The sequence below is a fragment of the Leptopilina heterotoma genome, unplaced genomic scaffold (assembly GCF_015476425.1).
Source record: "Leptopilina heterotoma isolate Lh14 unplaced genomic scaffold, ASM1547642v1 Lhet_134, whole genome shotgun sequence".
NCBI classification, from domain to species: Eukaryota; Metazoa; Arthropoda; class Insecta; order Hymenoptera; family Figitidae; genus Leptopilina; species Leptopilina heterotoma.
In genome coordinates this window covers 969021-991457 of record NW_025110853.1, presented here as the reverse complement: position 1 = coordinate 991457, position 22437 = coordinate 969021, and the positions used below count along the sequence as shown (strand labels likewise).

The 22437-nt window shown below is 28.6% G+C and overlaps 1 protein-coding gene across 6 annotated transcripts in view; it reads right to left on the bottom strand.

Moving 5' to 3' along the window:
• LOC122497580 (dopamine receptor 1-like) overlaps positions 1–20797 on the bottom strand; it is a 553069-nt gene extending 532272 nt beyond the window's left edge. For 2 of the 6 annotated variants that reach the window (XM_043604793.1, XM_043604789.1), the window contains exon 1: positions 20738–20797. The gene's annotated coding sequence lies outside the window, so the exon portion shown is untranslated. Of the gene's footprint in view, positions 1–19596; positions 19782–20737 lie in introns of those variants that run through there. The other 4 variants (XM_043604794.1, XM_043604790.1, XM_043604795.1 and 1 more) reach the window with 4 other exon arrangements.
• Positions 20798–22437: the final 1640 nt, after the last annotated feature.

Genomic DNA, 22437 nt, shown 5'->3' with positions numbered 1-22437 from the left:
CACAAAAAAAGTAACGGCGCAACGCGCAGCAGACATTTTCTATAGTTGTTGCCAACATAACACATACACAAAAAATAGAACCTGACATTTTTTTCATTTTGAGTCACTTGAAGTTGCCGATTACTCATTTCGAGACCGACTTCCAAATGCGTTGCAACAAAAGTGAGTCGGGTTTTTTTCTGTGCTCGCGAGAATTTTATCGTTATTCACATATATATATATATATATATATATATATATATATATATATATATATTCTCGATAAAGCAAAAATATAAACCGTTACGTGATTAGAATGTGAAAAAAAGACTGATAGGCATTTTTTACAGTGGAAGATACTTATCAAGTGGCACATTAGGGATCGTACTCGTGGGCACTGCCTCGATACTTAAACTTTATGTCCTATTTAATTTTAATTTTTTTTTTATTTTCTTCAGCTATATATATATATATAATACTATTGTCCATGCAGGACAAAAGTACTTTATACATTATTTTATGACTCGAGGTTTGCTATATATTTCTGCTTAAATGAAGCACGAATACGGCTTTTTGTCTTCTTTTGTGGTCGGTGTAATTTAAAAAATAAAAATAGAAGAAAGAAAATTTCCAAGATAAGTATATTGAGAAAATGCCACAAGCACTAGATCGCTTCACGTGTTATAATATATTTTTTCTCATATATGTTCATCACTTTTTACAATATTTACATAATTTTTTTATTCTTTACCGAAAGAATTTTTATACACATTTATACAAAGTTTAAATGAAAAATAGCGAATGAAAAATTTTCCTTAATAAAAAGAGGATCATTTTCTTAATGTCTCTGTAACTTTAATGGAAAAAAATATTTTCTTAAGTTCTGACTAATTTAAATTGACGTTTCAAAAGTGGAAGAAGAAATGGAAATTTTTGTAAATTTAAAAAATTTTTATATTTCAGGCACAAAATAAGCGCTTTTAGATAGCAGCCGACAGGAACTAAAAGCCATTCATTTGTCCACTTGAATGAAAATGGCGACCTTTTTTATACAAGTCGAACAAGTGAATGACTTTTACTCCCTGTCGTTTGCTATCTGAAATCGCCACTTGTCTCGGGGCGCCCTCGACCTCCACTTGTGTCACAAAAATCACCGTAAATAAATGGCTACCTTTACGTACCTTGTTGCTTAATATACTATTGTTTATTTAATTCTATTAGGTATGAATTGTTTTTATTTTATTTTACAATTTAAAAATAACAATTCATTCATTACTTTGATTTTCATACTCTCTAAATCTGAATATGTGAAAATTCACATATTTGTACGTTATAAGTCGTCTTCTCGATCAATAAGTGCATATACACTTATAATAAGTGAAATTTCACTCAGAATAAGTGAAAAATTCACTTATTTATAAGTGTATATGCACTTATTGATCGAGAGGACGACTTATAACGTACAATAAGTGAAATTTCACATATTCAGATTTAGAGAGTATATATATATATATTATATTCTCTTTAAACATATGTAAAATATAATAAAAAAATTATAAACTACCCAAGTAGAAATGTAATACTGGCATAGTACACTGTAAAAAAAGGGAGTTAAATTTTAACTCCCCCCGGGGGTCTATAAAAGTCGCACCCATTGAGGAGTTAATGCCAGGGGAGTTAAATAAAGAGAGTTAAAACTTCACACCCAAATGCTAACTCCCCAATGAAAAAATAACTCGCGCGGGTGTTGAATGAAGGGAGTTAGAAATTAACTCTCTTTTGGAGTTGATTTTTAACTCGAAAAATTTCACTCCCAACTCCCAAGTCCGTTAACTCCCTAAATTTTTTACAGTGTACTGACCCAGTACTGCTCTCTAAATTTGAATCAGCGAAAAGTCGCTGATTCACCAGCCCAGAGTATGCAGCTGATGAAACAGCGTATATACGCTGGAAAATCAGTGCATATACACTGAAAAACTGTTGGTAGAGCTGTTTGCCCAATGCGGTGAACTGCTGCGTTAAAAAGAAACGCACAGCTCACTTTATTTTTGGGCGAGTTACTCTCCTTTTTGGGCGAGCAACTCTCCTTTTTGATAGAGCTGCTGACCTTTTTGTCAAGCAGCCGCTCGCCAACGCCATTGGTAGTCAAGTTTAGGAGAGCAACTCGCCTAATTTTGATAGAGCTGTGAGTTTAAAGTTAAGTAGCGCTGCACAACAGTCAATAGCGGAACTGCTCTACCAACAGTTTTTCAGTGTACGCTGTTTCATCAGTGTATATACGCTATTTCATCAGCTGCATACTCTGGGCTGGTGAATCAGAGACTTTTCGCTGATTCAAATTTAGAGAGTGACTCCAGTACTAAATCAGTACTGGGAAATCCCTGGCTGGTAACGCTGTCCAGTACTGATTTTTTACCGGCAGTCAGTACTAAGTCAGTATTAAAATATCACTGGCAGAACACCGCCTAATTACTGATTCGCAGGTAAAATTTAGTAAATTTGGAAAATGCTGTAACGCGTTCTCTAAAACAAAATTTACCTTTAGAAGCTTATATTAATTTGTTTTTTGATTATTAAAGAAAAGGGAATAATTTATTGAATACTAATAATTATTATTAATATTTCTGTAGTAAATAAACTTTTATAAGTAACAATAAAAATGTAAATAATTAGCAAAATTGCTTTTATTGAAATAAGTTTTAAAAAAAAATTTTTTCTTTTTTTTTTCATTAATTTATACAATCTTATTTATTTTAATTAATTACCAAATTATAATTATTATTGTTTATAATTATTTAAATTTATATTTTATGTAACACTGTTGAGAATTATACACTAAACACTAAGAACTAAGACGGAAAAATATCGCACGCACTGGGGATCGAACCCTAGACCTCCCTCGAGGACGCAAGTCGAATACACTAGCCGCACAGCCAGGCAAGCTTGGAAGTGTGTTTACTTAAACTTTCTTTTGATCTATGGGAAGGATATATACAGTGCTATAATAATGAATTCACTGTATATTATATTTATTTAAAGAAAAATTATTATAAATATATGTTTTACATATTTATATACATTTTAACAAGACATTCACATTATATATTAATTAATAGGTATAGCATAAAAATATGGTACAAATTATTAATTTAATTATTTATCATTTATAATTTAATTATTTATTAAAATAATAATAAAAAATATATATTTATACATTTTTAAAAAATAAAAAAAATTTTATTATTAATAATACATAATAGTAAAAATAATTAATAAATAATAATTTATTATTATGATATACCTATTAATTAATAATTAATAATATATTAATTAAGTGTCTGATCTTATTGTTGATGAATAATGTTTTTAAAAATCTTGGAAAATATTTTAATAGTTAATAAATCAAACGATGTTGTTACTAATAGTGGCCGGTTTAACGCCATTATAACAAATTTTTTTTGTTTTTTAACTCCTTCGCAGTACTGATTTGGTGTTATGCCAGTTTTCTGCCAGTACTGATTTTAATACTTTTTTAACTCCGACGTATTACTGATTCGGTTTTGGAGTCAGTATACTCCCAGTACTGATCGGGTTCCGAAAGTCAGTACTGACGGTCAGTACTGAGTCAGTACCATGCCGGTGTTTAACTCCGTCCTAACTCCGGACATTTCTACTTGGGTACACTGAAAAAAATTCTTAGTACATTTTACTACTTTTTAACTACTTTTCTTATTTCAATAAGTTGGGGAAAGATATTTTTGAACTTAAATTAATTAGTGGATATGTAGTTGAATGAAGCAGGGGAGTATAGTCGAGGTTGGTCCACTGCCTAGGTAGGCAATTCGCGATATTTTGGACAGTTCACTAGCGCCACCTACGCGCATGCTTGTCGAAGCTTGTCTTAGTGAAACCTAACTTTTTGTTCAATTACATTTTCGGAGAATCGAAAATTGTGTTTTCTGTGACGTCGGTACAAAAAAAGCTCAAAAAAAGTTTTGTGCATCATGTGAAAAACCATTAATAAAAGATAAAAAAAATTGAATCGTCAAGGCAAGCATGCAGAAATTTTGTGGGACTTATGGTTGAAAGAAAAACAAAGTGCAAAATTTTTTTTATTTATATTAATTTTTTTATATTGTTTATTTTTATTATTTTATTATTTCATTAAGTTACAAGCTGTAAACAATAAAGAAACAATTTTCTGTAACTCCAAACATGTTATTTTATTTTTTAACGATTAATGCCCTTTGAATTTTAAACATGGACCGACCTTGACTGTAAGGACCAACCTGGACTAAAAATTTTTTTTAAAAAATCTTTATAACTTTTTCATTTTAAAACCAATCAATTTACTTTGTATAGAAAAAATGTTCCTATTAAAATGGACTTTCTAACCATATACTTCAATTGTCCAAATTCATTTTTTAAAAAAAGTTATAAACAAAAGTCAAAAGTTGGGTCGACCTGGACTATATTCCCCTATAGTAATACAATTGCATTAACTACTTTTCTTAGTTAAATAGGAAACAACCAATGACAGTTTTGCAGTAAAATTAACTGCTTATTTGTAATTGAAGTTACTAAGATAATTCAGTAGTAAAGACAACTACTTAAAATAGTAAAATAATATTATTTATTATAAATATTATTGAGTTCCATTTTTTTATATTTTTCCCTACTTACTAAAACTCTTTAACAAAAATTACATCGATAATTATTCAACTGATAGAAGAAGTAAAATCTACTACAAAATTTCACTTCACTCTACATTTAAACTGTCATTGGAGCCTATATCGAACTACTTTAAGTAGTAGAATCTACTACTTTCTGTAGTTATTTCTGTAACATACATACCTGCAGTTACAAATTTAACTACAGATTTACTTTAATTGAATTAATAAATTTTAACTACATAAAATAGTTAAAATAAGTATGCAATAAAGATAGTTAGATTAACTGAAAAAGTAGTTCCTTTTATTACTTTTTACTCTACTAAGGGGATGTAGTTGAAAATGTCTCATGAATTTTTTTCAGAATAATTAAGAATAAAGAATAGGTAATACATAATTGCTAATGAAAATAATTAATAATAATTAAGTAGTAGAAGGAGTAATAGCAATAAATAAAATATAAATAAACTAAATAAATAATAAGAATAATCTATGAAAAAATTGCAAAAATTTTTAAATGATGTTATGCCAAATAAACTATAATTTTTTAATATTAAATTTTCCACTTTGTTAAAGCAATATTTATTTGTTAATTATTTTCCAATTTTAGAAAATCGTGGCTCAAATTAAAGTGAATGATCATATAATCAATGCCGTTAACTGTTATTTACTATCGACCTTATGTCAATAATGTTTGCATGCAAATATACATGATATACTGACAATGAAATTAACTCTGTCGAAAGTTGTTCGACATTCAATTTCATGATAACCATCATTGAAAGATATTACATTTTCTTACACTTTGACCGGTGAAGGGAAAACAAAATTTATTTTCTCCAATAATAAAAAACATTTCAAACTCGTGAGTATTTTTTTTCCAAATGGCAATATCTCAACGCAATATCTTAGTTTTTTTAAAAAACTAATTTTTGGAAGAATAATTTTTAAAATATAATCTTTGCAAAAATATAATTTTTGAGAAAATAAATTTTTAAAATATAATTTTAAAAAATTAATAAGTAGGGGAGACTGGGGCGAAAAGTTAAATTGTGAAAACAGTTAAAATTCATTATCTTTCGAACGGAAATAGTTAGAGCATTGCAATTTTAATTATAGAAGGGTGTTATCACCCTAAATAAATGTCCGGAGTTATGTGACATTCTGCTAATTTTTGTGGTGTCCATATTTAAATTTTTTTTCACCCTACTTTTGAAAATTTTTTTGTATAAGAAAATATCAACTTTTAAGTATATTTTTTGCATTTATTCTCACCGCGATTTTTTTACTTCATTATTTGGGTCACCTGAAGAGATACCTAAAGGTATTTGCTAAATATCTTTAGTCAGATTTTTTATATTTGTTGTTAAAGCCAAAAACGCACCCTGGGGCGAAAAGTTAAATGTATTTTTACATGTTATTAAAAATTTTTTTTTTATTTTTCGTTTTTTTGGGTTTATTTGTTTAAAAATTATTTATTTGACATTAGGCAAGTACTCTATCAAAAAACAAGACCGCTCACGTGAAATAAACCAAACAGTTTTTTTTTTTAAATTTAAATTTATTAACTTTATAACTATTCTAAAGCTTTTGTTAAGTAAACAAAGATCTTTTATTAACTAAATTACTTGTTTACGTATACTTTAACTTATCTACTACTTATCACCTATCAGAAAATAGTTTAAGTAGGCTAAAAATAGAATTTAACTTTTTGCCCCAGCCATTCAACTTTTCGCCCCAGCATGGGGCGAGAAGTTAAAAAAAACAAAATTTTCAAAAAAGGACAAAACATGTATTGTATGCGAAAATATCAGAAACTTTTTTATTGAAAGTTGTAGGGGACAAGTTGCCCTACAATATTGATGTATAAATATTTGCATCTAAGCGGATTATATTGTCTAAAAAAAACCATTTATGACCGACAGATTAGCTCAGTCGGATAAATGCCTCGCTCGACGGACGCTTAGGACCAAGGGTACTTGGTTCGCGCCCATTAGCCTGGGATTTTTCCGGCACGTGAGATAATCTGAGCGGGAGATTTGAACGTCGAGGACTTGGTTGTGACTTCGAATTTATACATCCAAGACTCGGCGTCGATAAATCGGCTGTACTCAGTTAAGGTTTTCTGTAGTTTCCCTTGACTATGGCTAGAGAGGGCCATGTGAATACGAGTACTTCTAATAAAAGCCGGCTACGGACCGCAAATAGGGGGTATTGGGAATCTGGGGAAAATTGGAGAATATAGCAAGGGGTTGTCATATATGTAAAAACCCAAATAGGGTATACATAAAGAACAATAAAAAAAAAAAAAAAAAAAAAAAATCATTTATGCAAAATTTAACTTTTCGCCCCAGTCTCCCCTGTTGTTAAAAAATTACACCGTTTTGGATATATTATGAACACCCGGTATAGATAGAAAGTGGATTAACCGCCACTGGTTGGTCGTTATTTTTAATGAAATTCATCCGCTTTTAAACCTCTGATGATCTAGAACCTCTACAAAATTTATTTTTACACATTTCGAGAAAAACAAAAAATTGCAAGTAAATATTTTTAACTGTCCATTAAAAAATTTTATTTCTCTTTTAATTTTAAATTTTCAACGTTCAATTGAATTTTATTTAATTTATGTAATAAAGCTTAAAATCGAATGAAAAATTGAAAATTGTTATAAAAATACATTTCCAATGTAAAAGAAAAATTTACTTTATTATTTAATTTTATTTACTTTTCTGTTATTTTTCTCTTATTTTCATTCTTTCAAACTTTATGCTTCTGATACTTTATTTACAAAATTGTTCCTTATGTTATTATTTTCTTCTTTCTTTCCTATAGATTTATATAAATTTATATCTCTATTTGATTTTCATTCATAAATACGATTTCTCTTTTCTCAATTTGTCAATATCTTTTATTTTTTTATATTTCTGGTATAACAGGTGGACTATCATTTCGTACAAAATAAATTAAAATTAATTATTGTAATTATAATTGCTTTTAATAATCATTGTTCCGTCATTCCTTTATTCTGTCCTCATAAGTCGTTATATGTTTTGATTCTTTTAGGGTTTGGCTGTTCAAATTTAATTACTTTAAAATAATTTTGTTCCCAAATTTTATTATTTTTCCTTTGAAAACAAAACTATTTCTAAAAATGCACGAAGAAAAAAAGTTAGCTATTTCAACTATCCATAGAATATAGCAAACTAATTTTTCTCCGTGTGTCAATAATTTCTTTAAAACAAAAAATGAATTTCATTAAAATGTAACGAAATATTCCATTGTTTCAAAATTTTTCAATTAATTGTTATTTTTACATATGTAATTCAATAATCTTGAAAAAATTTTAATTAAAATATTTCAGAAACAAAATTTTAAAAAAAATTTTAAATTAAAGTATTCAATGCTTGAGTAATTTTATTAAATTATTTAAAATACTTATTATTTAAATTTAAATCATTTAAAATCTTCTACAAGAACTAAAATTTTGAAAAATTACAAATTCAAATCTTCTGAAATTGAATATTATTCCTAAAAATTACAACAGTAATCTTCCGAAATTAAATCATTTTTTAGAACTTTTAACAAATTGTTTATATGAATTTTCTTTCTTTGTTTAAATAATTGAATTCTCAAAGAAGTTTTCCAAAAATTAATATTAAAAATAATTGGTAGGAGAGAAGAATTTTTATTAAAAATTCTAGGAAATAATTAAATTGAAATCTTGAGAATACTTTTGGAAAAGGTACCTCTATACCTAGTACTGTGAATAGGATCATTCTTTTCGGTCAAGGAAAAACTTAAAATTCTGCCTGAAAACCAGAGAAAAATCCGGGAAAAACAAAATAAAATTTTTCTGTCAACAAAAATAATTAAAATAGGTATATAATTATTATATTATTATAAAACTGAAATTGTCAACATACATTTTTTGATGCTTTGTTTTATTCAAATCAAGAAAATTGCATCAAATGAAAAGAAAATTACACAAGATTTTTTTTTAAAAGCAGAATAAGAATATAAATCATGAACATCCATACATAAATATATCAAATTCTTGAACGCTCAATTTTCGTAATCTCGTTTCCACATAATTTAACATCTGCTAGCAATGTCTCTAAGTCTCGAGATGATAAATCGAATAATACTTGAAGTCAATCGGATGAGCTTTTTTTATGTTTCCCCGCAAAGAAACGGAAAATTCTCTCTTTTTTCCCATATAGAGAAAGAGAGAAAGCGAAAAGAAAATTTCCGGAAATTCCCTATTCACATAAATATAAGCATAATACACTGGAAATATGAGTCAATGAAATTGTAATGTTATTCCATATATTTCTATCTTTCCCTGTCAACAGGTAATTTACACAAACAATCAGAATCCATTGTAGATATACAAAATAATACCCAGCCAGATAGAAATTTCAACTTTATAATGACCAGTCACTGCGAAATTTTTCTAGATTCTGGACAGTGATTGACCAGAAAATCTGGCAAGTGATTGATTGGAAATGTAACGCGCTACTTTAGCAGTCACTGGTTAGATTATCTGGCCAGTGACTGGCAAGTAACTGGACGGTTTTCTGCTCAAAATCTAGAATAAAATATAATTTTTCCCGGCTCTTTTTATTTTGTTTATAATTACATATTTATTTATATTTTTGTATTTATTCAAATATTTTAGACTAATGCGATTTTAGACTAATATTTTAAACTCTACCAATAACACTTATATCTAAGAATGAAAAATTCGCACACATGGGCGATCGAACCCTAGACCCTGAAGACACAACGCATGTGCGTTACCACGCAGACACGGTGACTAGATGGTAACTTATCATAACTACAAGTTTAAGAACTGTAGAACTGGTCACCGATTGTGACCAGAATTTCTGGCCAGTGACTTGTCAGAAGTAATGATCAGAAATCATGACCAGATAAACTGTTTAGTCACTTGTCAGAGACTTGACGGCTTATCTTGTCAAAATTTATAAAAATGTAAACTTTGGTAATGTGACAGTGTAACGATCATAACTTTTAAATAAAGTTACTTTAGACTTTTCTGTTTTTGACCGTATGGAACATAAAAAATATTTTTAATATCTAATTATAAATGATTGACTAAGAGTGTATTTTTATGGGACTGGTGCTTTGTTTTTTTCCTTAGTAACTGGTCAGTTCCCTAGTAGAAATTTGTCCTAGTTATTATAAAGGAATTGTCCAGTCGCGCTTGAAATTGTCTAGTTACTTTACAAGCCAACTGGCTAATAACTGGAACGAAGTGTCCCGCTTTTTTCATCAAGTTATTATCTAGCCCAACTTTATAAATTCTGGTCAACGGTTCTGTAGAAAAACTAGGCAAATTAATTCTTTTAAAATACTGAAAATTTGTTTAATATTAAGATTTACTGTAGTTAACACATTTTTTTCATGCAATTAATATAAAATTTCTATTTAGCATTAAAGAAATTCAATAAAAAATATTTTTGGATAATTTCTGTATCCATTATAATATATACATAATAAATAAAATAGAATAAAAAATTATATAATATTTTATAATTTTTAATTAATTAGGTGAATTATTATATAAAAATAATGTAAATAGTAAATTATTACATGTAATTTTCTACATTACTTTTTGATTTTTAATTCAATTAAAAAAAATTCTAAATTCGAATATCCTAAATATTTACTGTTTTCAAACAACTTTCATTTTTTTAATGCACTATTATTAACAATAACACTGAAACAAATATTTTTTATTAGTATAAACAATTATAATCTATATAAACCTTAAAACGACAACGCAATTTCACCGAAAAAATCTTGGGGGGTAACGGGAGCGAACCCGGGTCCCGCTGGACTAAAGTCGCACCGCTTAACGCACTTGGCCGTTCAACGCAATGGATACTGAGAATTAATAACCACTGCACATATGTTTCAGTTCAGTGCCGTAACTAGAGATTTTAAGCATTGGTATATTCTTTTAATATTTTCTATGTAATAAAACATTTTAGATGATTTTATAATTATTATAACTTTTTAGTAATTTAATTTGCAACGTTAACAATTAATAAATAAATTGATTACTGTAATTAAATTTTTAATTATTTTTATTAATTTGTTATAAATTATTATAAATATTTATCAATTAATTTTATTATTTAATATGATTAATTGATTATTAATTAATAATAATAAATTCATTAAATTTTTAATTAATAGAAAATTATAATTAAACTAAAATGGAATTTAAAAAAATTAATTTTTAACTAATTTTATTATTTTTATATTTATTATAAATGATTGTAAATATTTATTAATTAATATTAATAATTTATTTAATTAATTATTAATATTATTAATTAATTTGATTAATTAATATTGTTAATTAATTTGATAAATTAATATTATTAATTTATATTAATAAATTAATTAAATTTTTAATTAATAACAAATTAAAATGAAATGTCACTTAACCAGGACTGGCCAGATTGTCTTGGCAAGTAAAACTCGCTCTCGACTTTATAGCTACTAGAAGGAAACAAATAATACTTGACAAATTTCTACCTGGGTAGTTGATGAAATAAAATTAATAAATTAATAAACGAATAAGCAATGAATGTCGTCAGGCTTTAGAGAAGACCGAGGCTCTGCTTGTTACAGTCCGGCGAGTTTTTGAAGCCCCAAAGGTAAAAATAGGTGGAACTGAAGTCTCATGGGGAAATCAACTTAAGTACCTGGGAGTGACGTTGGACCGAAGGTTAAGCTTCGGTCCTCACGTGAACATCACAGCACTCAAGGCCGCCGAATGTATGGGTAAACTATCTAGGTTAATGCCCAACATTGGTGGTTCCAGGGAAAAGAAGCGGCGCTTGGTGGCGACCGTGGGTCTAGCAAAGCAGCTTTATGCTGCCCCTGTATGGGCTGATGCCCTTAAGACCCACGCCATCTTGGACAGATTGCTCTCTGTGCAGACAGGGAGCGCACGGAGAGTAATCTCAGCCTGCAGGACGGTGTCTGATTGCGCTGCTCTAGTTCTTGCGAGTACACCGCCAACAGATTTGTTGGCAAAAGAAAGACAGGAAGTCTTTCAGCTCAATAAAGAACGAGTTGCCTCGCAGGAACAACAGAGCGGCGGTAGCCTAAAGATGGCTATCCGCAAATCGGCAAGAATCAGACTAGTCGATAGTTGGCAAGCAAGATGGGATGGGGAATCCAAAGGAAGGTGGACATACCACCTGATTCCCCACCTCGCCACCTGGTTAGAAAGAAAGCACGGCGAGGTTGGCTGTTACCTTACGCAGGCGATGACTGGTCACGGCTGCTTCGGTCAGTACCTTCATAGATTTAAGATCAGAGAAGAGGCGAAATGTGTGTATTGCGGCGCTGAAATAGACGACGCGGAACACACTCTCTTCTCCTGCGGGCAATGGAATGAGCTAAGACGGGCCATGTTTGACGCAGTGAAAACTCAATTCACCGCTGATGACATGGTCTCAACTATGCTCTAAAGCGCGGACTCTTGGCGCCACATCGAGTTCTTCATTACCTCGGTAATGAAGACAAAAGATGTGGACGGAAGAAGAGGTTAACCTGGAGTAATCACTGGGGACGATTCGCGGGAGGGGGAGGAGGAACGAATTCTCGTTCCTCCTCCCACTCCCGCGACTCCCCCCCGGTGGTTAATGGAAAGATTGTTTTTTTAACAATGGATAGAGAGGAGTAAGAGAGAGGACTTCCACTTGCGAAGTAAAGTCATTAGGTAGTTCCGCAAGTGGAAATAGAGTCCTGGAAATAGGGAGTTGGTTTTAGTAGGTCGATAGAGCCTAAGCTAAACTTGTTTTAGCCTATGCTACACGCGGCTCAATGTTCAACCCTGCAAAACTCGTGGTACGGGCCACGAGGGATCTGATGAACAGATTTCCAACTTCCTTCGTAAAACAAAAAAAAAAAAAAAAAATGAATGTCGTCAGTGGGCAAACGATATTTTATTAAGGGGTCTACCCACTTTAAACGCTCTAAAAAAGGCTATTTTTGTACAAACAAAAATAGTTTTAATTAAAAAAATTTTTTTTTTATTTAAAACTAATTATTAAAAAATATTTTTAAAAAGTACGCCGTTGATGAAATTTTTAGCATGGATGGTCTGAGACAAAAAATCCAAACAGTATTATTCAGCATGTTAATGCACGGAGAAAACTGGATATTCAAAAGTAGATATTGAAAAAATATATTAACTCTTAACATTAAAAATATTAAACTTTAATATCTAGATATTCAAATCACATGCTAGATATTAACGCTTAACATCCAGATATTTACTTTTAATAACTAGATAGCTGTCCCTATGTTGAAGAATAAAAATATTAAACTTTAACATCTAGATATTTACCTTAAATATCCATTTTTCTCCGTGTAGCTATAGCGCATAACATACGATTTTTTTTGTTTGCAAAATTGACAAAATGGTGGATATTTTTAGAAAAACATATAAAAATCGTTGTTTTTTCACCGTTTTGGGCTATTTTGGGCCACAAAAAATATATATTTAAAATAAAAACTTTTAAAATCCTTTGATTTTATTTATTTACAATTTAAACCTGAAAAAAATGTACAATAATAGCCTTTTCCTGAGTCAAAATTTAGACCCTCTTTTTTTAAACCTTTTTTGAACTTGAAAACGATGTGGAAAAATCCATATTCCGATGTTTAGAGGTTGAAAAGAGAATTTCAAATTTTTATAAAATTTAAATTTTTTAAATATCTATCTATGCTAATAGATTTATTAAAATCATTCAAAAACTATTATTTGCATCTTCTATAGGGCAATTAACCCTCCTACGGTTTAATTAAATTGCAGAAATTGGTATATCAAAATGGTTTAATTTACCCTGCGTAGAAAATTTTATATCTCACCATGCTTCAATAGTTTTTGGGATCGCTGATTTCGAATCCGGTGTACATTTTTGAAAATTCAAAATGGTGGATCGAACATGGCGGATCTTTTCAAATTTTTTTTTTAATATCCGCCATATTGAATTTTGAAAATCTAATGCCAGATTCATAAACTTTTAAAGGAAATGATAAAAAAAAGTTTATGAATGTTTATAAATATAAATTTATTGAAAAAAATTAATATTTTACTTTTCAGTTATTCATTTTTTATTTTTATTTTTAATAATAATAATTTAACATAATTGTCTAATTTTGTAAGTAATAAATTATTTAAACAAATTAAAATTATAAACAAAATTTAAACTTTAATCTCAATAATAATTTGGTTCCTATTAAAATACTATTATACTTCTTACTATGAATAAAAAATTATTATAAAATTACCACATATAAAATGTTAAATACAATAAGTAAAATTATTTAATCTAATGCACAGTTACTGTAATTGCCTATTATTTAATTTTTAAATGTTATAAACAATTTTTTTCTACTTCATTTACTACATCCACTGTTAATCTCCATCTTTAATACAATTTCTTTAAGAAGAGAAATATTTTATGAATAATAACTATTTATTATTATTATTATTATTTTCCATTTTGTTGTTAAATTATTTATAATTATTAATTTACGACTAATTAATAACAAAACGGCATTTATTGTGGCAATACTCTCAGCCAGCACTGGTCCAGTGCTGTCTGGTAGCACTGGCAGTCAGTACTTCGCCAGAGTTACACGGCGTTATCATTCCAGTGTTATGGCAGTGCTGTCTGTCAGCGTAGCTGCCAGTACTGACAGTGCTGGCGCAGTTCTCCGCCAGTTATAAATTTTCATAAGCTGATTTCATAAACTTTTTGATTAAATGCACATTATCCACTTATTAAAAAACTTGCTTGTGTAACTAACATTTAAAGTTATGTAACTTTGATAAAAAAATTTTTTATCATTGCTATCAAATATTTTTGAAAAGCTTATAGCATTAGCTTCAATTTCCACTTTAGATTATGTAATTCCGATGTATTGTTGACGAGTTATAAAATATTTAGTTACCCCGAATATACTCGGGGTTAACCGTTTTGGTACAGTCAATTTACCCCGAGTTAACTCGAGACAAACCGTAGGGAGGTTTTTGGAGAACTAAAAGAGAGTTCAAATTTTTAATCGGGTTCTTAGCGCGTCTAAAGTGGGTAGACCTCTTAAAGTCTTGTGAAATTCGTCACAATAGTAAAATACATTTTTAGTCTAACAAAAAATGGAAATTGAGATATCATTGTAATTACACGGAAAGAAAAGGTCTGGAAGAGATATCCATAAAAATATTGTTGAGCAGAATATTGTTGTGTTATCCAATTCAATGGAAGAGACAACTTTTAGGATGGAAGCACATTCCATATTCAATGGATGAGGGAGCCATATTATATTGTTGAATCAAATATGGATGTGACATCCATAGGCATGGTTGGGCTTACAATTCATGCTATGGATTTTCACATATGGCTGCCTCATCCATATAAACTTTGGTTGGGAGATCCATAGTTAGTTCAAAATTTCGATACATGTTGCGCGCAATTCATTATCATGGCATCCATTTAAAAATGGTCGTCTCAATTTTTCCGTCGCGTCGGTTTCCTGTCACGTCTATATAATCACGTTGTGAGTTTATTGTGTATAAATAGTGTTATAATTGTTTATTATTTATTATCGTTATTGTCTATTAGTGTTTATGTAAATTCATTTTCATGAAATATGTGTATAGTATATAAGGAATATTATATGCTCAAATATTGTAGTTGCGTGTATAGTGTAGTGGATAGCGTTAGTGTTTAGTATGCGTTAGGTCTAGGGTTCGTGTCTCCCCCCATCGGTTAATAATTTATTTCGTAAATATGCGGTTATTCAAAAAGTGGTGTGTATTAATTAACAAAAATGTGTATAAAATATCTCAAGTGACATGGAATTTAATTAATTGAGTGATTCAAATTTTTTTGTTTCTCATTTCCATTACTATGGATCACCCAACCATAGATCTTTTGCTGCTCCAACAATATACAGCCAGCCATAGAATATGGATGCAGCAACCTTAACTATGGATATCCCGTATTTTTCAATATAATATGGCTGTGATATCCATGTATCTGGATGTGTCAACTATTCCTTTTTCTCCGTGTAGTAATAGATATTTTTGGCCAGAGATATTAACTTTTCATATTTCAGTAGAAAATGTAAATTTGTGTCATCAAAACAAAATCGCAGGTAAAGTAGTAAATGACTATTTTGTGAAAGTCCGCACGAAGAGCGACCACTTTCGGACTATTGGACTTATCTATATGGTCAAATTCCTTGTAAAATTTTGAAAATTTTGATACGTCAAATATCGAAATTTCGTTTCCAAAAAAACGAAACTTTTGCAACAGACCGACAAAGTGGTCCCTTTTCATTTTTTTGTCTGACAACGAAATAAAATACTTGGAATCTAGAACCGACAAAGTTTTTCATGTGGACCTCCACATTTAATAATCTGACAAAACGTTAGAAATTCAAAAAAATTGCTAATTATGAGTAGCAACAGTCAGTTTAAAACGTACAAAACAATAATTTTTTTTTAGTATGAGATAGTTGGTTTTGGTCAGACAAATATTTAAAATTGTAAATTCCGTCACTTTTGTTTATTTAGTGTCAGTAGTAAAATACTAATTCTGTCAGACAAACTATATTAAAGTTGAATTAAATTTGGGAGTAACTAGTGAAAGACAATTTTCAATTAGATTGAAAAATAATCGAGTAAAATAAAATACTTGTTCAGTCGGAGAAATTATAAAAATTCTTTTAAATTTGAAAATAAATATAGTTAAAGACAGTTTTTAGTCAGGCAAAGATTTTTCATGTTATTTATTACTGTAAAAAATAAATCTTACTTTCAGTCCATTTTTGACTAAAGCCATTTACATTAGAAACATTTTAGACTGATTCTTAGCCTTTAGAGTATAATTATTTTAAGTTCTAAAATTGACTTAATCTAGTTTTAATCTTAAAAATAGGTTTCGTTTTAATCGTTTCGGTTTTAAGCTATAAACGGTTTTAGACTTTGTTTTTTCAGTGTAGTTTTGATACTTATTTTAATTGAGAAATAATCTAGTTATGTATAATACATCTAGATTGTATTAGAGGCAAACCAGATTGTAGGGAGTAATGTTATGATTGTACTGGGTAACATAATATTTTTGTAACAACTTTGATGGTATAAAGTAGAATACACTGAAAAAAATTTGTTCTAAAATTTCAACAACTTTGAGTACTAGAGTGAAAAGTAGTCAAAGAAATTATTTTTTAGTTAATCTATCTCAGATTAAATAGTAAATTTTACAATTTGTTATGTAGTAGAAAATTTTGAATTCAATCTACTAAGAAAAGTAGTTAAATTTTAAAAACAAATACAAAATTTTATTTTATTAACTACATCCTCACTTCTTTTAACTACTTTTTGGTGGTGAATACAAATTTTTTAAATTGTTTGTGAACTTATTGAACTAAGCAGAGTAGTTAAAAAGTAGTCCTACTAAGAATTAAAATTAAAAAAATTTTCACATTAAGGCACTTAAAATTCGTGTAAATTAAAAACAAGTCATAGAGAAAATTGAGTGTCAGTAGTGAAAGACAGTTTTAATCAGACATTATTGCGTTTTATATTGCAGTCGAAAAAGTAAATTTGTATCAAAACAAAATCTTGTACACTGTTTTTAATTTCCGTTTCAATAGTGCCTGTTAATTTAGTTGAAACATAATGTTTAAACATCACGAATTTTAACAAAGCAGATTTTTTTAAACTTTTCCTCTCTTTCTCTCTCCCTGTTGTGAAAAATCCCAAACAAACAACAAATCCATTCTCCTGTTTGCTATTAAGTAACACTTGTCCCTCTAGTGATTCTCATTCAATAATAATGATTTTTCAAACAGATGTTGAATTTATCAATACAAGATTTTTTAGAAAAAACTCTACCCTCTTTTAAATTTAAGTTTAATTTTTTCAATTACGCTTAAAATTCTCCGCCACAATAAAGATTTTAATTAATCCTCTTATTCGTATTCAAAGCGTTTTTCAATCAACACGTCACTACAATGAAAACCCAATAATAAATTATTTAAAGAAAATTTATTTCACTCCCGAAAAGCGAATCAGTAAAACAACTAATTGATAGTGGTTATTGTCACGATTTCAATACGTTAAATTTCACTGAGTAGTAGTTTAAAATTACTTAATATTTAATAATAATATAATGTTTTTTATTTCTATTTATTTTATTTTTATAATATTATTATTAATAATAGTACTAATAATTAATACAAATATGGGTTAAATTTATCACAGTCGGTTTTTTAAACAATAATAGCTATTAAAGAACAGTGTGAAAAAATATTGTCCTACACATTTTCCAAAGGTATATTTTTACTCTTTACAATTGCAGAAAAAATTTTGTAAAATTTTAAAAATTTAACTCTTTTTTAAATATATTTTCGACTTTTATTTTAAAAAAGTACCTTTCTTTTTGTTTTCTTTTTGCCTTAAAATAAAGTTTAAAATAAAAAATTTTAATAATCAAAATTAAAAAAATGACGTTTTTCTTTGTTTTGAAGATATTAATTATTTAAAAAATAAAAATTGATAAGAAATTATATATATTTTAGAAAGATTGTATGAGAAGTTTTTAAATTAATTATCAGATTTTCACATGACTATCTAGAACTGCGTTCCATATTTAAAATTCCCTGAATAAAGTATCGATTTTTATTTTCTGATTTAAACTTTCTTTCCCACATACTTAACGGTCATATAGATTCTCCTTGCATATTATCTCTTATTTCTTTATCGGCGCCGATTGTTTCCACTAGAAGTGTAACCACTTTCCGTATACCCTTCCATCGTACTAATTATGGTGAGAATTGTCCACTATCACGTATTTGCAGAGAAGCAAATTTTTATAAAAATGTAGATTTTTTTAGTTTTCGAAAAGGGACAAATATAGAATTTTTTTAAAACATTTTTTCAAAAATCCACTATTCTGACAACCTGTAAATTTGAGATCGGTACACTTCAGAAATATTCGCTCCAAATATATTTAACAGATAACAAATTAATAATAACTATCTATTTCAATAGAAAATTTATAGAACCATTCAATTTATATTTAAAATAAATAAAATAGTCAACTATAAAATTTGTTTTTATGAAAATAAATAAAACTAACTATTCAATGAAAATATAAAATAACTATTTAAATGACAAAAATTGGTTTTCTTTAAATAAAAATAAACAATTAAATGAAAGAATGAGATAATTAAAATATTAATAATTACACTAAAAAAAAATTAATTTGATTCAGAATAACCGATTACTTGGTTATTATCAATTAAATATTATTTGATTCAAGTAAATATTTAATTTAAAATATTCAAGTAATTGGTTATTTGAATCAAATAAATTTTTTTTGCAATGTAGAAATAATAATAATAGTAATAATTACTTAATAAATTAAATTTAATTGAATTTAATATAATTTTAAAGAAATAATTTAATTTAGTTTTTAAAAAAATTAATTTAATTTTACTTAAAATAAAATATTAAATTAGATTTAATGTTCTTATTCAGTTGTTATTGGTTCTTTCATTCAGTTTCAAGCAAAGTAATAATGGAATGTCGAAACAAAACGAAAATTTCAATAATTGTTAATTGCATTTTTAATTCATTGATGTAATTTCAATAACTGCTGTACTTTAATCTGTTAAAACGGCTATCCAAATTTCATCACTTCACTTTAACACATAAAATCCCCATATGTAATTAAAAATTTCTACGTTGCACTAAAAAAAAGCAGTGAATAATTTTTTTCCTGTAGTAACATTATTGAATGCTCAAGGGAAAATTTAAAAATATCCTCTTATTTTTATCCTCAGGTGCTGCAATACCATAATTCTACATATAATAATTTCCCACCTTTGTAAATATTCAGAAAACTCCTTCAATTGTAGATATTAGTAATTATTCTCAATTATCGTGGTCATTTCCATTATTATCACTTTCGAAATCATATTTTCTCCTTTTTTTTGTTGAAACGTTGGCAAAATTTCAGTTTCAAAAACCACAAGAACTCGCGAATCCGTCGGAAATGAAAGTGTTCACAAAAAAACCTGTTGCGGAAGCGAATTCACTTTTTCTCTCTTCGTTTTTTTTCCTAGCACGAACGATTTCCACCAGCAAAAGTTGTTTAATGTTTTTGAGTAAACTTTTTATCAAATTTGACGATTAGTAGGGTAAATGTTCATTTTCAAACTGTAAAAAGACTTTTTCACGAGAGTTGAATGCGTCTTTTGTTTTGTCTCCAATTTCAGGTCAAATTGACCATCGCAATTCAGATATTTGAGAAAATAATTGCCATAATCGATTATGATCTATACAAAACGATCACCAAAAAAAACAAAGTCGTCGACACGCGAAACGATCAATTTTCAGATAAGAAATTATCTTCCAAGGATCGACAAACACACTATCCTAATTAATCGTACACTGATAAATCTAGTAAACGGGAAACACTCAGGGGTGCAATTAACGACGAAAGAAACAGATTGTTTCCTTTTTTCTTCCATCACTGAGATATATTATCGTTTTTATTGTATTTCTTCAGACTTCGTTTTTTAGCAATTTTTTGTAACTTTAAATTTCAACAATTTAGTTGAAAAATTTTTATATTGTGGGCAAAAAATTTTTTTTCATGGGGTTGAGTAACGAGAGTTGTAAATAATCCATTTCCCTCGGCGTGAGCTGGAGCGTATTTAATGTCGTGCATAAACGAATGTATCATGCGAAAATAGATGTGCGTAATTTTTTTTTCATGTAAAATAATAATCGACGCACTCGCGGTTTTTTTTACTGTTTTATTCTCCTGTAGCGGTATTAGAAAAAACTTTCTCAAGTTTTTTAGTATTGCTTTTTTTAACTTTAAAAAAAAGAAACAAAAAGAAAAATTGTTGTAATTTCTTTTCAATGTAAAATATGAGAGTGACAAAAAGAAAGAGAGAGAAGGAAAGGAAAAATAAAGAGAGAGAGAGAGAGAGAGAGAGAACTCGTGGTTGCTCACCTGGGGTAGTATCATGACGTGCGGCAGCTGGCGCGCCTCGCCGCGCACTGACTGCTCTGCACCCCGAGCATATCACCCTCTCAAGCTTTTCCCACCACCCTTTCAGGAATCCCAAAACCACCGCCACCTTCTTCTTCTTCTTCTTTCACATGAACCATCTCTCTCCCCCCTCCCCATACCTTTCTTCCATTCCGAAAAAAAGCTCGAGACGAATCCCTTGCGCCGTCCAGCAAAAGTATACGATGCTCGTTTTGCTCCAAGACGGAAGCGCTTATATTAAAAAAGTCACTTCACTTTTCACCAAATGTGAAGAAAAGAATTTCAACCTTTTCACAGAATAGTAAATAATATTCTCTTGAAAAATTTTCTCTATAGATAAAAGAAAAATTACGGAAAAAGATCATGTTATTATTAATATAGTAGACTTTGTGTATTTTGTACTATAATAGAAAAAACAAAATTCTTTTTTCTAATGTAGAAGAAAATTATTTTTGAAAATTTTTGACTCATTTATATCAAATATTATATGGGGAATTCCAGGCCAAATCGGAAATCATTTTGCTTTTGCATCTCAAATTTTTTTTAAACATTTTTTTCTTTTAGAACTCTTTGAAATAAGCTACCTTGATTTTTTTCATAAAGCGGTTCAGGAGATACAGATTTTTGAAAAATGACGTTTTTTACGTAAATCTTTTCTTTAAATGCTTATAACTCGGTCAAAAAATGATCAAATTGGACGCTTTTATAATGAAAAGTTTTGTTTTCACGCGTAGTTTTTAATAAAAATATTTTTAAAAATTTTTTAAATAATTTACGATAAGATTTTAAAATTTTTTAAATAAAATTATATTTTTAACAATGTATGTATTGATCAATTTTTTGTGAAAAACTAGCACTAAATTAACCAATTTTAAGCCTTGTCCGATCGTGGGCAAACGATGGGATCTATTTATTTTGAAATTTTTATATATACTTAGTGGTGGTCAAATGACTAACTTGCCATTTGACAAAATCAAACAAATTTTTTACAACAAATGTGTTTTCAGACTAAGTCTCTCTCTAAACTTAACCTTCTTTCTGTGTAAAATTGTGATTTGGTCAAATGGCAAGTTAGTCATTTGACCACCACTGCGTATATAAAAATTAAAAATTTCAAAATAAATAGATCCCATCGTTTGCCCACGATCGGACAAGACTTAAGAATTGTTAATTTAGTGCTAGTTTCTTACGAAAAATTTTGAAAAAAATTGATCAATACATACATTGTTAAAAATGAAATTTTATTAAAAAAATTTTAAAATCTTATCGTAAATTATTTAAAAATTTTTTAAAAATATTTTTATTAAGAACTACGCGTGAAAACAAAACTTTTCATTATAAAAACGTCCAATTTGATCAATTTTTGACCGAGTTATCCTTAATATGAAACGAGTAGATATGCAAATTAGGTATTAAAGAGAGACAGTCTAATGTTGCTTATCCTCGAAAGAGAAAGAAAGCAATAGCGTTAGATTTTCTGCGTTATAAACAGAGACCGATTTATGTTATTTCTATTTGGAAAGAGGAAGAAAGCAATAACGTTAGATTTTCTGCGTTATAAACAGGGACCGATTTATGTTATTTATTTAGAAAGAAGAAGACAGAAAGATATTTGAAATATATATATATATATATATAAAATTTAAAGAGAAACGAAAGGC